The 17,100-nt window shown below is 42.1% G+C and overlaps 1 protein-coding gene across 1 annotated transcript in view; it reads left to right on the forward strand.

Moving 5' to 3' along the window:
* Nucleotides 1-17,100, forward strand: part of wscd2 (WSC domain containing 2) — a 40,733-nt gene continuing 23,633 nt past the window's right edge. The window contains exons 1-3 of the mRNA XM_062382196.1: nucleotides 1-184; nucleotides 521-612; nucleotides 7,440-8,190. The gene's annotated coding sequence lies outside the window, so the exon portion shown is untranslated. The remainder of the gene's footprint in view (nucleotides 185-520; nucleotides 613-7,439; nucleotides 8,191-17,100) is intronic.

The raw sequence follows: 17,100 nt of genomic DNA on the forward strand, positions 1-17,100 counted from the left end.
AAAGAGACAGAAGTGATAGTAGTTGTCACTGAGATAAATTGCACCATGAAGTGGGTCAACTCTCCTGGGTATGCTCAGAATGGATGATGGCGACACAACTGAGCTGCCATTTGACAGCTCCTACTGTCAAAGAACTATGTTCTTTATGCTCTGGAGTGAATGTTCAGAACAGAAACACTTACCAGTAAGTACAAGCTATTTTTAAAATTAATGTGGTACATTCAAAGTATGCAATTACACTATGGTATTGCATGTTGCCATGAGTTTGGACAAATCTGAATGGGGCTGACGGAAACCAGAACATGCAGCGATGTTTATTTGCTCTTGCAGATTTGCAAATGGGAAATATTCAGTAAAGGATTCACAAAATGAGACTATTTGCAGAACACAGTAAAAGAACATGAGGTAAAAAACTAAAACAAAGGGGACAGTGAAGAGGGAACAAAGTGACCAACTACAAAGCTAAGAGTGGGTATACGTGTTCAAAGGGACTCCGCTGGGGCCGTGTGTTCTGTTGCAGGGGAGCAGACCCAATTGTTGTCCAGGGAGGATCTAGGGGACAGTGTGGCTGAGGGACCTGTGGGAGCGTGAACGACAGAACAAAGTGTGCAGGTAAGACAGAGCAGGGTTAAGGCAAGCGAAAATACAATTTTTAGAGCATATCCAAACAAGTCAAGTTGGCTGAGGCTAAAATAAAACAAGGTAAGTTGACGTTTGAGCAGAGACAAAGTGATGTGGTCCTCATACACTGCAGGGTTCCCTGTCTAGTGCCCCTGAGCAAGGCACCTTACTCCACCAACATCTGCTCCCCAAGTGCCGTACATGGTCGGTCACTGCTCTGTGTGTCCTGCACCAGATGGGTCAAAAGCAGAGATTACATTTTCCTACCTGCATGAGTGTGCCTTTGCATGTCTGTGCATGTGTTTGGGACTAATAAATGCATCATAATCTTAATCTTAATCTTAATAAGAGATTGTTTGGGGATGATGAGGATAGACTCGTTATTTCAGAAAAACCAAGCAGACACAAACTAAAATATTCTCTACATCGTTATTGTCACTCAGCTCCATCCGCGCTGCAGCCATTAATAATACAAGGCAGCAGTCACACACTGTGTAATTTGAGGCCAAACTGTTGAGACATGAGCAGGCTGTAATTCAGAACAAGCAAATTTGGCTGCCAGAGCAAGGAGTGGATTTCTTGAAATGATATGTCAGACTGTCTGATTCATCAAAGCACATGCAATGTTGAGATAAAATGAAAAATAGTAAGGTCAAGGAATCCAGTTAAGGCTTATCACTGCAAAAAATAATCCAATTACCTCTTAAATTAATGTTACTTATAGCATTAATGTGCTAAACATTTGATTTGCTTGTTTTTAAGGAGCAAAACCAGACCACAAACCCTTAAAGAATGGAAACAGGACAAATCTTTACTTTGGAATAATAAACAAACAAAACATTTGTACGTAGAAATAGTCTTCGCTTATTCCAAGCAGCCAAGTTTCCTCTTTTTAGATGAAAGCATCTTCATATCTAGACAGTCTGGCCTTTACAATAGACTTTTTCAAATACATTAAGTTTAAGTGCAGGCACGGGAGAGGTGGTGGAGCTTTCAGACAATTGGGAGAGATAAAAATGAGGAAGTGAAACAAAGCCACTTGAAGATGTCATATTTTAGTTATTTCTAAATGTCTGCAGTTGTTCCCCAAAGTATTTTAAACAGGGAACTGTCATATGTTTCTGACAGGTGGGAGTGGCTTGTATGGGTCGACTCTTCTCAACGTCTGCATACCATTCCCATGATAAAATGCAGTAAAGGGAAATTGGAGGCATAGATCAAACAAATGTGCAGAATATAGATGCTTACATGCAGCTAATCAAGAGTGTGGCTGGATTTAATCCGAGGCACATGCGTGACACTGATAGCACAGCAGCCATGGAAATTAGGTTACTGACCAAAACATCCCAAACTGTGTCAGATTTCAGTGAAAACTCAGTGAAAGAGTCATTATTTTTTCATGGTGACTGAAAGATGTAGGTCTCCAGTCACACTACCCTGCTGCGGCAGCAACTTTGAGCCACTTGCTGCAGAGCAATTACAGCGTGTGGTAGATTTCACTGCCTCTGTCCCACAAGCAGAACATTTCTGTCTGTGTGTGTGTGCTCCAGGTATTACTCTTCATGTGGGTACTCATCACACTATGGGGACTTGTTCTCCCTATCGGAACAAAAAACAAAGTCCCAATAACATAAACTGTTGAATTTTAAGGTTCAGTTAAGATTAAGATGCATTTATTAGTCCGAAACACATGCACAGACATGCACAGGCACACTCATGCAGGTAGGGAAATGTAACCTCTGCTTTTGATCCATCTGGTGCAGGACACACAGAGCAGTGAGCGACCATGTATGGCGCCCGGAGAGCAGATGTTGGGGGAGTAAGTTGCCTTGCTCAGGGGCACTGGACGTCTTTTTGTTGTTTCTCCGTGGAGTCGAACCAGAGACAAACCAGAGACCTTTCCTGCCCATAGTCCAAGTTTCTGCCACTAGTCCATCGCCTCTCCCTGTTAAGGTTAGGTTTAGGTTACCTGAGGGTTAAGGTAAGGGTTAGGCAAATAGTAAAACTATGGCTAAGGTTGGAGTTAATCTCTAGAAATTCAATGTCCAAAGGTCTCTGAAGTCATTGAGATGTATGTGTGTGTCTGTGTGTGTGTGTGTGTGTGTGTGTGTGTGTGTGTGTGTGTGTGTTTGAGCTGAATGCTTGGGATAATCGTTTCATTAATTCAAATTTCTAATTAGTTCATTGTGCATTTTAAATAACACATATGTTTTTGGGGTGGTTTCTGAAGAGACTGTTGAAATATTAATGGCAGCCGCCAACAGATGAAAGCTGCTACTTCAGTAAATCATGCTTCACCTCCTCAACCTTTTCGGCCACAACCTGTTTTATTTTACACCCTCGACTAGTGCATTAATTATATCTCAGGACATTTCCATTCGTCATACCTCACCCTAAAATGTCATTCAGCTGCCATGTGCCCTGTGACCTCAGGTTTTTCACAGCACTGCTTATGTGAAGTAGGTCCACGTCCCTTAGAGAAGACAGTGCACGTCCCTCAGAGAAGACAGTGCACGTCCCTCAGAGAAGACAGTGCACGTCCCTGTGAACAGTCACACTCACATAAATAAGATCAAAGCTTAATGCAACCAGCACAATGACTCTAGTTTGCATAAATGGAGCCACAGCCAGCTTATAAACACAACCACGACCCACTCAGCACCACAGTCTGACACAAGATAAGTGACACTGTTTGTCACTGGGACTTGATGTACGATCTCCACTCAGTGAAAGCATCTAATCCAGACTGCTGCTATCAGCACTCGGCGATGTGCTATCGCAGATGGATATAGTGATCATGCAAACGGCTCCCCAACTCCCTGCATGACATTCACTGTTTTTTGTAGGTTACAGCCTGACATAGAGGTTTACATGAAGGAGATAATAAACCAGAGGATGTGCATGTGTGAAACCTTGGAGCTATTTCTTCAGCTGATTTGCTGAAACTGGAAACAATGCATTAAGCATCTTAGAGACCATTTGTGTGCATCAACAGCAGCAACATTTGACCTTTTATCAGTCATTGAGTGGTTGATGAGATAATGTTGCTTTAAGATCAGGAGAACAGTTGGAGCATGTACAGGAAAAAAACTTCAGGAATGCCCAGGGTAAACTAAGATGTATGTTACATTCAAAGAAAAGATTTGCTCATAATATGAAGCTGTATAAAACGTGTATGTATTTGGAGCTGAAGCCAAAGAGCTGCCCGAGGAGTGGTCAGCGAGTGTTTATCCGTTTAAAAGGTCAAACAGAGTGCACAGCAACTACAAGTATCGATCGGGTTATTCGTGTGTCAAATCAATGAGAACTGTTCCAGAAAGGAATTGTAAAAAGATCTCATCAGTTAGAAAATGATTACTGCCACAAAGAGCAACTCCAACGCAGTAAAGCAAAGTCCGTCTTGAATGTGTCAGACAGGGGGAGGTTTCCCCTGACGATCCCATTGGCGAGCACTGATTCGTCCCACTGGACGCTGGCTGGCAGGCAAATAATAAATCACCATGGACATCGTTAAACATGACACGTGATTATCGGCTGATTGACACGAGGAACTAGCAGAATCAGATATATCCCAGTATAATATGAGCAAAGCAAAAGTGAATCAATTATGTTTGTTGCAAACATCACCTCAGACATTATTGATACAGGCCTACAAAGCATTAGATGGTGAGTGCAGTAGTCTATATTTTGTCTTGCTTCATACAAAGGCCCAACAGTCCCCTTGTTAAACCAGATTTAAATTGACTAGATCCAGATTTTAATTTGGATATACCCCAAATTTCACACTCTGATAGACAAAAAACAAGTTTTATGGAATCTTTTTGGGGTCACTCCCCACCATTCCAGCCATATCTCATGGAAATAGGTTGAGTAGTTTTGCATTAACCTGCTAACGGGCTTACACAGACAAGAACATAACCTACTTGGACGAGGTCATAACATTTAGATCCTCCCAACAACAATTTACAGAAATATGTTTGAGACAAAGGCAAATGTATTTAGCTGATAATTAGTCAAACAGTTCATTCATTGACTGAGAGTAAATCAGTGCAATACGCATCTTTTTTAAGTGTTTTAATTATTGCCACCACATACTCCTTACAACTTCTGGTTGTATAAACGCTGGACTAGCATACACACACACAAAGGTGGAAACTCCTTGGTGGAGGTAATAACTGATTACTCCAGAAAAGTAGATTATGCCAGTGACAAGATGATAACCTGGTCTCACAGTTTAGATTTTGGAAACAACTGCTTCTTCCACCTCATACTTCTCCCTGAGCTTCTACATTCAAATTTAAACACCGTCCACAGAAAGATATTTACATGTGCAGCTCATGACATTTATTGGCTTTGTTCCTGTTCCTGATGCAGGTGGGGTTTTTACAGTTTTTGATATCATGACGATGAATAAAGGTTGCAAATAAAAAGAGACACAACTGCTAGTGTTCTGAAAGATGACGGCTTTTTGAGAGTTTCCGATAACAAACCAGAATCTGAAAAAGAGTCAATGAGGCAAATGATTTCTGACAATAGGAAGAGGTCTCTGTTTTTTTGCATGCAATGTGACGCTGACAGCCATCCTTAAGGGAACAGCTTCCCTTCGTTTCGACCCCGTATCTCATAAAAACTAAAAAATTAAAGTTTCAAATGCTTTTGTTGTCTGTTTACAGCACAAAGAAAGAGATTGGCTTCCTCACAAAAGTCTCTTTGATAGACTTTGTTCTCCTGCTCGAGACACAGTATCTGCTGTTTGTACTTTTGTATATCTTACTGTAATGTATGATTAAATTTCCAGAGAACCATGGCAGAGATCCAGCGGCACAGTGCCACTTGCATGCCTGACTTGTTAGTTCGACTGGGAGCTGTCAGTGCCCACAGGTTTTTTGATCCTAACATAAAGCAGGACCATCAGAACAATTTAACTGATCACAATCTGAAAATAGAGGAACGTTATTTTCCCTCTTTCAAGCGGATGAAAATGAGATGAATCTGAAAATAGAGGAACGTTATTTTCCCTCCTCATAGCGCCACCATATAAGAGCAGCGATTTTACACACTGAACCGTCGGCCTGGAGTCTTATTTCTTGCACCCCATGATTAACATATCTGGCCTCTAACAATGAACGCAGGTGGGTGTGTCATTAAAAATGTTTTTTTTTAATTAGGAGATATGTTTTTGCCCCAATTCATCTGAAAAAAACGTATTCGTCAAACATCTGGCTGTGAGTTTCAGGATTCCTAATGTTTGGCTGCTGTCCCATCCTGTCAGCCTGATTCCGCATGAGTAATACCACCGCAGCACACTGGCGATTTCGAGAGTGGCCCTCCCAAGTTGGAGTCCGACGCTGAGTCACCATGTAGAGGAGAGTAATCGTAGGCGACAGTGCTCCAGGCGACAGCACAGACAGCAACCAAGCCATGAATTGATGCCACTGAAATATGCAGAGTCATCTCCGTGGTGTCAGCACAACATCCCTTAAGGACAGACAGGAGTTAAGCCTGTAACTGATGAACTGAGTGGCTTATTCAGAGCTGAGGGTATGACTCACCTCTCAGGTGAGACGAACCCACAACACCCTCTTATTCACATTTAATCTTTTAGTTAGACGTTCTGAAACACGGCAGCCAGGTGGATGAGAGACTCTCAACTCCCTGTGTACTATCTCTCTGTGCATACATGCAACCTGCTTGCATGTGTCTACTTGTGTACATGGCCTTTAAAGATCTGTCTAATTCAGTTGCTCTTAGCCATTGATTCAATAGCCTCAACTGTCAGGGACGATAAAACCCGATTGAAGATTATAGTTTACATACAAAGAGATTTGCGGTTAAACAGAATGGATGATCACCCAGATCCGGTGCAGGAAATCCTGCGTGCACAGCAGCTGAACATCTGGAGGTGGCATGGAGCAAAAACGGAAGGCAGGATTAAAATCAGAATGCAAGGCAGGCGGGAAAAACTCCCTCTCGGTGTAAATCACAATGTGACGGTAATGTGAAAAAGATGCAGCAGAGGCTGAGTTTTTGTCCATTTACTTCTGGTCTGTTTTCTCATGGCTCTTGTATTCAACCTGTAATGGACACAGCTTACTTTGCTCTGACTTCCATTGTGGACGGCCGAACCAAAACCTTATCCTTAACCAGGACTAATTCAACAAAAAGTACACACACACACACACACACACACAAAAGGGCAGAGAGACAAACTCTAACTACCACAGAGTTTGTTGGGCCCAGTGTTATATCACTGTTGTGTTAATGACAAGATTATATTAAAAACAATCCTACATTTCAAAATAAAAGAGTCAAACACCTTTTGTCACTCTTACTAAATAATTTGCATATTAAATCCTCACCTGCTGAACAGAAACTACAGAAACACATATGCAAAGTCTCTGCATGGCTATTGTACTTGGTTGGTTGAGTCTCTGCTTGATGGCGGGGTGCTTCATTAGATGTAAGTGCTGCAGGCTGACACCATCTATTTGCTCCATACAATTTTCCACACAGTATAATTAACCAGGGCCCAGTCAGAACTAACCCTGTGGGCTGTGCTATAATTATTGATATCCCTGTTATTGCTTTGGCTGTTTGGTTTTACCACCATTTCCCATTGTGTAATCAGTGACACCACTGCAGTGACGATGGAACCATTTCATATTGGTTCAACTTTCCATTTCTAATCAATAGCATCTGCATATACCGGGTGATTCACGATTTAAAGGGATATAAGCCTATATACACTGCCTGTCGGTGAACACAGCACAAGTGAATGTCTGACTCTGCATCTGATCCTGTTTGATTTCCTCAAACAGAAAGCAAAGTGTCCGCAGGGAGCGCGTCCCCGTGCCAAACCTCTCCAGAGAGCAGCGGAGCGCGGAGAGGAGTGCGGAGGACACTGCGCCCGAGCTGCTGTGTCTATTTGAGTACAGCAGGCAGTGCTGTTGGTCCGTGTGTGTAAGTGTGTGTGTCTGTGTGTGTGTGTCTGTGTGTGCGTGTGTGTGTGTGTGTGTGTGTGTGTGTGTGTGTGTGTATGTGTGTGTGTGCGTGTGGGAGCGCTTGCAGGGCTCATGGTGCGGCGCTGCCTCTCCGCAGCGTCACACAGGCTCTCCAACATCGGACGGGCGACGGGAACAGACAGGTCGACCCCGCGCGCGCACACCCACACCCACACCCACACACACGCATACACATACACACCCCGCTTGCAGCAGAGCCACGCACGGACCCGAGCAAATGAGTGGAGCGAGGGAAAGAAGAGGAAGAGGAGAGAGGACTGTCTGCTGTAAACTGGAGAACACACCGGGGCCATTTCCATCACTCCTCCTCCTTCATGTGCGATGCAGCAGCCACAGTGTTATTGACCGCCTAATGGGATTGATCAACTAGCGCTGGTTGGATGGGAACACAGTGAAATCCTCTCTGCTGCTGCCGCTGCTCATATTTGTGTGGATGATGGTGAAGAATGAACATCACGCGTGAGCCCGGCGGACACGCAGGGAACCATCCCGAGCCGGGTTACGTCCTGGGAACATCACAGCGCCCGCTAGGAGCCTCACGTTCAAGGTAAGACGAAGACTTCCCACATGAGAGAATCTGTGCTCACTGCAGCAGCTCAGTGTTGTGACATGTGTACAGATGTCTCTTATATAGCCTATGTATGTGTTTGGTGTTTGAGGGTAGAGCTGCACCGAAATGACTACTGATGCAAATCCAGCTGCCCAGATTCAATTGTATTTATTTAGCTAATATTTTCAATGATAAGTAGCCCTGGAGTAAAAACTTGATGAATAATAGAGGGCTGTTTAAAGACCATATGCTTGACTTGACTGAGTCTTATTAAAAAACATGAGTAAAGTAGAGATATCAGCCTGTTTCTATTTTATCATTCTATCTTAAGCCTGGTCAATAAAACAATATCAATAGTTATCTCAATAACATTTCCAGTAATAGCAATACAACAAAAGTTTATGATAGCTATAAAGAAATTACCTTTATTGTTATATATCGATATCGACTGATATTAAACATTTCGTACCATAATCTCCCAGCCCTCCTCTACTCTGTGTCTTAACTGAGAGGTCCATCTGACCTGGGATGTTTGTATGATGTTGTGTGACAGATGTTCAGGTGCCTCTCAGGTTCACTGCATTCAGTCATGCTCAGTGGGCAGTGAAGATGCATTAGTCTGTGACCAGGTGCATGGTTGGTGTCGCGCAGTCCGAGTGCTCCCACCATTTTCCCCCAAAGTGTGAAGTCTCTGGACTTTCATTAGAGCCCTGCTGCTTATTTTTTCACCATAGCTGTAAATCAGACCGAGGCAACAGGCACAGCCCAAGATGCGTTTCCGTCCCTCGTTTATTTCTATTGGAAAGATCTTAATCTGGATGTTTGTGTCTATCTGTGACTCTAGTGCTGACAGAACCTCAAGGTCTAGGTTCTCGCCTGCGCATATTTATTTTTCAGCTTCTTTGTGTTTGCCTTTTGCTTTTCACGATTATATTGACAAACTGTTTCAGTCATTGTTAAGCCAAAACACCAAGTTCCAGCTTTTCAAATGTGATGATTTGCTACTTCACTTATTATTAATGTTAAAGAAATGGAGAAAAAAATAGAAAAATCCTGGATCCGTTCCCTGATACCACCAGGTTAGTGACACCTGAAGCTGCCACATTGGTGTTAGAGAAATATAAAGATCATGTTTAATTATTATATTGACATTTTATGAAAGACCCATTAATCAAGAACATACAGCATAGTGGACAGATTAATCAGTAACTGGAATAATCTTAATTTGCGGCTCCACAAGTGTCTTATTTACAACGTAACGTCGAATAATTTCAATGAGGTTATGTAAATTCAGCAGCCTCCACTTGCGTTCATTGTTTCCGATGACCTCTGCGTACTGTAGATCACTGTATTGAACTGTTCAGTGTAAAGTGTTGAAGTAGAAGAACATATTGGTTGTTAATATTGATCAGCTGCTAACATAAATTGATGAAGGGCAGTAATTACTCATGCTGCTGCAATTTCAGCACTCAGAATGACAGTGAAGGAAAAGGCACAGGGTATGATGGACCTCTGGTCATGGTGACGGGAACATGGCTCTTAGTTCACAGCCGCTGAGGGTAGACCAAACGAAATTGATCAATACCATTAATGTGAGTGTAAGATAGAAACTACAACTCAACTCTTTATTAAACTTCTGGCAATATGAGTTTCCATGATGGTCTTTCTGCTGTGCAGGGCAGGAATCTGTGGACACTATATCAACACTATATTTTATTTGTTTCCTTCTGCATTCGTTTGTTAGTTAGCAGGATTACAAAAAACTTTTTTCCACATTGCCTGACAGGCATTTTTAAGGGACTGATATTTATGAACGAGTGTAATTGGGTTCAGATCCAATCTGAATAATATAGATTTTAATCTTGCCCAGCCAGTGTTTTTTCAGGGGCTTTGCTGTCCCATGAGCCCAGTCCTGCCCCAGGCAGAAGTGACCAGACGTCAGAGAGAGAAGCCAACTACTGAAATGCATAACTGTGCACTGGAGAATGAGAGGACGCTGTTCTCTCTGCTGCTGTTGATTTAAAGAACAATCCTACAATTGGCAGTATCTTTTATGAGCTGGAAATCCTCTGGTGATCAAGAGGAGCATCAGCCTCAGGAGTTTGACCCTTTGAATCATGAAAGAAAAGAACTAGAAAGTGTCTCAGATAGGAAGTGCTTTCTGTGTAATGAGGAGGTGGCCGGCAGAGGAGCGAGAAGCCTTTGAATTCCTCCAGAGCTTATCTCCTCATCCCCTTGGCGACCTCTCAGGGACGTGCTGCGGATCATATGCAATGGCCTCAGGCTTTGAAGATCGCCAGAAGAACTGACAGGAATGACGGTTTGCATTCTAGTGCTAGCCGTTGCAGTGAGATAACAGTGGTGCACTGCGAGCTCTGTGGAGGTTGGATGGCACTTGCTCTTGATATATCACCACCAATAAAGGTCGTCGAGATCCTCATTAGAGCTCTCACAAAAATAGCTTGGCATGAAATGCTCCGTTGTAAGACGTGCAGAGAGTTTCAGACGGTTTATAGTGTCTGACGTTCAAAAGCAGAGCAGTAGATTCCAACCCAGTGGCATCAATTTCTGTTTAATTCATGTGAATAGAAAAACAACATCGCTGTACCTTAATTTATTATACCTCGCAGTGATTCATTTTCCTTTTCCTCAAAAGAAAAGATGATTTTTAAAAGAGGATCATCTTTAAGACTATGTTACGGTTACACAGATCCAAGGAGTGGGTCAGCCTTTCTGCATGCACATCTCAGCCAGATTTTCAGCTTATAAAGGGATTATTCTCAACTCTGGACATCTTCTGTAAGACGCATCCAGATAATCACCACCTAGACAGGTGGTAAGATAATACAGGGAGGCAGATGAAGATGAAGATGGGAAAACCCTGAATCTAAACTTGAAAACAAGTCCTTCATTGATACACCTATTCATGCTTTTATTTTAAGCGTGTTACATGACTCCGTTTAGAGTGGACACAACAAGGCCAACAAAATATATTGTGTAACTTTGGAAGTAATGATTATACAACCGTAGTTTTGTGAATGCTTGATATAAAACTTGTTTTTCATTTTAATCTGCAGCATGTGATTAATAGCCAATCACATTTTTGAACTCAGACCTGCCTCTCAGACAGAGACAGAGGCCCTGCTGAGGACATGGATGTTGTTCAGTCCAACTGAGCCTAATATGAGGTGTGTGTCAGTGTGTGTGTGTGTGTGTGTCAGTATGTGTGTGTCGCCTCCAGTTGTTTTGGACAATTTTGTTTCAAAACCATTGCTGTGAGAACATTTTAGCAGTAAAGCGAAGGCATTTGGTTGTAATGGTTAAAGTTAGGGTAAACTGCTATAGGAATGCATTATGTCAACTAGAAGGGCAAGTAGAGTGCATACCTTCAAAGCCCAACAGTTCCCGTATCAAACCACATTTAAAATCACTTCATCCTTTACATGCCTGATGTTTTTTCTTTCAAGACCTGGAATTGTTCTCTGAGAAATCAACAAAAAAATAAAAAAAACAAGGTTAGAGAAAGTGAAAAAAAAAACACATCCTGGATCTGCCCCCCTGATCTGGATCTGTACCAACATTTTATAGGTTCCCTCTTGACCCATACCACATGTTGCTGCCAAGTTTCACTGAACACTGTGTGTGATTGTGTGTATGTTTGTGTGTGTGTGTCCGAGCCTGAGAGCAAGGTTGTGTGATTGCGTCTTGGCTATCTCCAAACATGTTAGGAAGCAAATACAAGGCTGTCTCAAGTGTGTTTTCTACCAAGTCGTTGTATTAGTTTATTATTACATTATGATTATATTTTCATTGGGTGCATTAATGTAATTATTATGGTGCAAGAAAATATGTCTCAAACCAGCATTACTCATCTGAATCTGAATTTAAAACTCCATGCTCCCCTAATGTAAACCGAGCAAAGTCAAATTCCATTGCAATAACAGGATCGAGAAAATGAACCGAAAAAACTGCAAAAACTCTACTTACATTTTTGAGTTCTTATTACAGAGAAGACACAGAAAGTAACCCTAAGTGCACGATAAGCTCTGTCCCATGAATCAAACTACGATGGGTTTATTTTTCAAATAAGTATAATTTATGGTTTGGATGTAGAAAAACATCTCTCGCCTTCTCAGACTTTGTCCCCAGGCACAGATTATCACAACGTTCACCATTCATTGCTGGAGGTCGGTCAGGGTCCCAGTTGTGGCATCAACTCTGGCTCCCCTCAGTCTGACCCAAACTCCTCCGTCCTGTCAGACCGACTCACAGCTGTGTGTGTGTGTGTGTGTGTGTGTGTTTGTGTGTGTGTGTGTGTGTGTGTGTGTGAGAGATAGAGAGAGAGAGAGAGAAAATGAAGATAGTGGAAAATAGGAGTTTGAAAGTGATTGAGAAAACAGATAAGGAGAACACTGAATATAAAAAAAGCCAGTCTCTCTGTGGTGCACGGCTCCATGTCCGACCTTGAGACGGTGCCAGGCGCCAAGATTAACACATCACCACTGTAATTGCTCACCTCAAGTCGCAAACCCCCTTCACCTTTCCTGAGCTCGGTCGCTGCCTCACAGAAAGGCCTTTGTCGGTTGTTAAACTGCTGAACTCTGTTTTCTGTTCGTGCTGCACCAACAGACCCCAGCCTGGCAACAGCTGCACCTTCAAATGGAGAAATGAAGTTTACCGACTCCACTTTTACTGCCTCTGTCTAGACCTAAAACTAAAACGAGATAATTACTTTCCAAAGATTTGAAGGATGTTGGAGAAGACAAACTCATAATGTTTTTTTTTTAAAGCTCCATTGGGATGCTAAATAAGATATCACAACCATATTAGCGAGCAGCCCTGTGGTGTGATGAACATCAGTGTGTGTCAATCTGTGAAAACACATCCATCCACGTCCAGACTGCACTGAGGAGAAATAGACAGGCAAGGAGATTTTGATAAACCCTGGTCTGTACCTACATTCTGTGGGGAGCAGCAGTAGCAGGAGCAGCAGTAGCAGGAGCAGGAGCAGCTGTAGCAGGAGCAGCGGTGTGAGTGAAGCCTCTTCTGGGTCTTTCAGTGTTTGCAAGTCAGAGACGCAACAGATCTCAGATCTGCGTGCTATAGGCCCTAATTGGGGTATCACACTTGCCAGAGAAATTTGTCAGGCTATTGCGAGATGAACCAAATCAAGATGTGCAGGTCCTCCCCAAACCATCCTTCTACTGCCGCAGGATCCTCAAAGTTTATAATGGATCAATTATATAATTAAAGGATAATAATGGAAACATACCATGATAGTTTTGTGCTTAGTAGCTGCATCTTCAGTCACAGAGAATTGTCTGTTTATACACAAAGGTAGGGTTAGTAACAGTGACGGCTGGTGATAATATTTATGGGGGGGGGGGGGGGGGGGTCTCAGCGTTCATGGGGGATGACAAACAAACTGAAGCCAGACTCAACGAAAACAACACAACACACATTATGTCAATCCTGTAGCCTTCATCAAGCTGCTGAGCAATGCTAAGCATGCAACAAAAATGTAGCCTCATTGTGTTGACTGTGGCAACTTTCATGCCGTTTTAATTTAAGATAGATATTTTTTAGGTCTCGCACCCCCGCAATTAAAGACATTACTTACACCATTTCCGGTTAGCGAACTCTTTTCTCACAACAAGTGCAGGAGAAGCCCCAAGTGCCGGCTAATGAATCTGTAACACGGGCTGATCCAGACCGAGCTCCGTCAAAAGCATTGTTAAAGGGTGTTCACCGGATTTGCTGCAGTTCTACCTAAGGTCGCCATATCTTAGCCGGGCAGCTTGTTTTTTCCAATTTTCTTGCACCAACTAATAAAAAAGTTCTTATTATTCTTACACTTTTACATGTCCAGCAGCAAACAGAACGAGTTCATCCCCTCATCATGTACTTCTCTGAATCTGGCTATTAGCAGAGCACAGACCTCAGCTCCTCTAGCAGATCAAATTTTCTCCATATGTCAGTAAAGCCGTGCAGGTTGGCCGTGCTGTTAGGAGCCATTACGCTAATTAAACGGAGCACACCTGGACAACCACGAGTCGGTCGCCACGCCGCTGTCAGCTGCCATCACCACCTCGGCTGTCTGTCTGTGACCGGGCAGATGTCTCTCCCAGGTTGCTTAGGGACAGGATGACTCAGCTCCAGCTCCTACTCAGCGCTTCACTGACTCCCGCTGTAACGCTCCTTTCAGTCAACCGCAGCAACTTAACTAAGGTCTGGCTGCACAGTTTGAGATCAGGGCCAAAACGAAATCCACATTATTTCAAGCGCAGTGGTTCCCAACTTTTGTTTTTGTTTGTTTTTTACCACTGCAGCAGTTTCAGAGACCATTTTATTGTCGATTCAGTGGCCTCGTGCAGATATTCAAATGTTTTTTCACCACCAAAAAAACACAGAGGGGCTGTTGTCGATCTGTGAATCTGTACAAGACATCACGGTGTTGTTATTTTTCCGGTTTTGGTCTCAAGTTAACATTGGCCCCATCACATTTTAACCTTTCATCCATTGCACTAAGCTTTAGTTGGACTTTTGCTGACTAGCTTAACAATCTCACGTTGCAATTTACAAATTACAGTGTTTCCAAACAGACTGGTAAGTGGGAGTTATGTTCAGCCTGTCTCAATAATTATATAAGAAATTAGATATCCTCTGTTTATTCCATATGTTATATCTATTCATATATAGTATAGTTCTATATGTGGATTGATGTTTTTATAAAATAATATCAGTTTTTTAAATTATCAAGCAGACCTTTCACTTTTCCTGATTTCGGATTCTATTAGAATGAATGCTGCCAAGAGGCCAAACCCTGTTTCCTTCTCTGAGAGCATTCTGGGTTAAGTATGTTTTCCACTCACCATCGCTGTTGTCTATTCATGTAGATCTGCTGATGGATGTTAGATGTCTCCCTCTGAGAATTCTGCCTCCCTCGCAATACAACGAAGCGCTTTATGGATTTTTTGTTTTTGTGGTTTGGTGCTCACTGAAAAATTCCCATTGGAAATTTCAGCACTAACATTTTTTCCATAAACAATGCCCCAGTTACTCGGGGGGGGAATGAAAAATAAGGCTTGGAGAATTGTGCGAACTGCAAAAGAAACCACTTCCACCGGTGCGAGGTGCATTCTTTGGGAAAATAATTGAGCTTGTTATGTTGCTCTTGTACAGTATGTCAGAGGACGCATCAACACACACACATACGCTCCTCTGTCTTGCTTTGCTTTAGAGACGTTGTTATATGTTGCATCAGAGCAACAGTGCAACACCACTGAATTGCACTGGTCATATTTTATTCATCTGAGGAAAGGCTAGCTGCTTCCTGTAAGCCCAGAGCAGGCAGCTGTCAGAAAAGCCAGAATCCCCAGATACTTTTCCTTTTTCTACTTCTATCACACAGCACACTCCAACATGCACACACAGACACGTAGGCACATGAAATTGCTTTTCTCCCATGTGTACGAATGTACGTGTAACCTTTGCAATATTGCAGAAATTGCTCTATCTAAATATACTTTGGATTTTCAGGTCATGTAAGTTACTGAGGACAACAGCTCTGACACCGTTCTCTAAAATATTTCTATTAGAGTGAACGAAAGAACATTTTTGAGCAAACATTAAGTTCTTTCTTTAACTGTGTTAAAAAATCTTTAAACGAGTCAATGGAAAATATAAAATAATCTCAATTGAAATGAATTAAATAGGACAAAAATTCCATTAACATTTCCTGAAAAGCATACAAACATATGTATAACACATGCACATGTATTTAATATATGCATATATATATACACTTACATGAAGTACAGTATATATATACACTAATACCTTAGTAACTCAAGCCCAAAATAAACTTTTTGTAGTATGTTTTACTCTCACTACTTCAAGATTTGGCTTAAACATACAATAAACCTGCTCATTTCAAAGTACATGTGACTTTAAAGAAAAATAATCGAGAAGGATGCCCTGAGAGATGCAAATACCTCCACCACAGTTATTGCCATGACAAAGCAATTTTATGTAATGATGTAATGATGTTCACATTTAATTGGAGAGGATATGTTGACAGCAGGCCTCTGGTGCTGCTCGACCTTTTGCAGGCAGATTTGTGTGATGCTGATGTGGCCCATGGTTCACTACACATTCTACAAGGCATGCTCACAGAGCACCCAGCTACATACTCACTTCATGTTCCTCAAATGAATTCATCCACACCAGTGCACCCGGCTCGCTGGCCTGCGTGATTGTGCACATTGAACAGCTCATCAAAAACACCTAAATAGCTTGTGCACAACAACACTCGGAGTGACAAACGAGCCTGAACAGAGTCAGCACGTCTGTGATGTTCTTCACTCATGATCTTTTGTGAAGAAGTTCTCTCTGTTGTACCTGTGGTTTTCCTTCGCTTCAGTTCCTGTTGATTTCCCAGAGAGACCTTAACAGCTCCACAAGCATGGCAACCGAACGCTTAAAATTCAGCTGGGGGTTGTTTGTGTGGGTGGTGACAGCTATACAGTAAACTGCATACTGACAGTAAGAGAGCATTTTTCCTGCGGAGGAAAAATAAGGTTTGTTTCGTGACTCCAAACACATGTTTTGAGTGCATGATGTTGAAATATTAAGGCGACAGTCAGTAGAAAAACTCTGCTGCTTTTTATATTTCCATTTCTGAAACTGTAACAGTATCTTAGAGTGAATTATTCTGTATTCAAATCAGCATTAAATCAAATATTACCAACATTCTTCAGATTTATTAGGAAAGGTTTTATCATATATATATATGGAATATATATATATATGTATATATTCCTTAGTGTAACGAACTGTCACTGTTGGAAAATAACAAAAGTACGTTTACTCTTGTTAATGCTGTGCTTAAGTCCACTTTATATTATA

This window comes from Platichthys flesus, chromosome 3 (genome assembly GCF_949316205.1).
Source record: "Platichthys flesus chromosome 3, fPlaFle2.1, whole genome shotgun sequence".
In the NCBI taxonomy this organism is placed as follows: Eukaryota; Metazoa; Chordata; class Actinopteri; order Pleuronectiformes; family Pleuronectidae; genus Platichthys; species Platichthys flesus.